The sequence below is a fragment of the Lissotriton vulgaris genome, unplaced genomic scaffold (assembly GCF_964263255.1).
Source record: "Lissotriton vulgaris unplaced genomic scaffold, aLisVul1.2 SCAFFOLD_3031, whole genome shotgun sequence".
Classification (NCBI taxonomy): Eukaryota; Metazoa; Chordata; class Amphibia; order Caudata; family Salamandridae; genus Lissotriton; species Lissotriton vulgaris.
In genome coordinates, this window is record NW_028251362.1 from 221055 (window position 1) to 222491 (window position 1437).

Here is a 1437-nt window from a genome sequence, read left to right on the forward strand (position 1 = left end):
GTAGGATGCTTACCGAGAGAGCGCGTGAATACTTTGATAAATTAATCGCTAGGCGGTAAGATAGATGCCACGCTTGTCCTGCGCTGTGGGTATAATCATGCTGGGTTTTGCGCCTTTGACGTGGCGGACATTCTGCCTCAAACAAACTGGGCTGAGCTTTGCGCCTTTAGCGTGGCGGACATTCTGCCTCAAACAAACATAAGCCCGAGCATTGTAATTGTCAGTCACAAGCCTGTGGGTATATTTATGCTGGGCTCTGGGCCTTTGGCAAGGCGGACATTCTGCCTCAAACAAACATAAACCCGAGCATTTTAATTATTAGTCACATTTGTTTAAGGTCAAATGAAGCATTTTTTAACGAGAGGCACGGATTAACTTGCGTTTAAACAATTACGAAGGAGTCGCATTTTCCGCTAGCTATGTTTTTGCCTCCCTCCTCTGTAGAGCGGTGCTTCCCCCTTTTGTCCCTGAGCCGTGGCCAGGTGGGATGAGGTCTGTACATCTTCCAAGCTGGGTAAGATGTTTTTTTCTCTCCTTTGGCATTTGCAATTTATCCATTGATGAGATACCAATATGCAATAATAGGTTGCAGTAGGTGTATTTGTTTCTAACACCCATGACTAGGATTATTGAGTTTGGACCTAGCATACCATCATAAGTGTGTGAACGCTTTATTCACTGACAGAATATCTATTCTAATTCCCATGTTTTCACCATTCCTAGAAACTTCTCCTGACTTGGAAAGGTGAAGAAAATGATGCGGACACCTAGTGGATTCAGGTGATCTCTGTATCAGTTTTACTAAATATGGTTTTGAGCACAGTTCTTGTTACTTTATCACTTGGTTTGCAGTAGCTATCAGTATAAATGGTCCTGATGAAAGCAATGACATAATGTGTCGCTAATTGCTGAAACATGTTGACCTCACAGTATATCTAGACAATCCAAAATGTTGTGGTTGTCACTGACTACTTTTTAACATTGGTAGAGTGGGTAGCACCAGAATAAAATTCATTTCCAGTAGCCCCTCATCCAATTTTAACACATATTTTTTCTTATTTTTTCACACTTTATTTTTTGCACTGCAACATCAGTCCCCCCCCTTGAATACTATACCTTCCTCTTAAGTGAGAAGTGAGACCACTGTAGTTCTGTCTGATTGGGTGAGAGCCATTTCTTGATCTAGGCACTCCCAGTGAAAGACAAGTGGCACCTTCAATGGTGGTCTTTAAGAAAACCCAAATGATGAAGGGCGGTTTCGTGTGGTGACTGATAGGCATCCTTACCTGACCACTTTGTGGGTTTGGTGTAGGGGTGACCTTAGAATAAGCACTAGGAGTGGGGTTTTAGTTCTTTGTTAGTTTATAGTTGGCGTTCACCTCTTCCTTTTTAGACCCTCTGATATTTTTTGTAGTTTATTGTATGCATGGGACATAT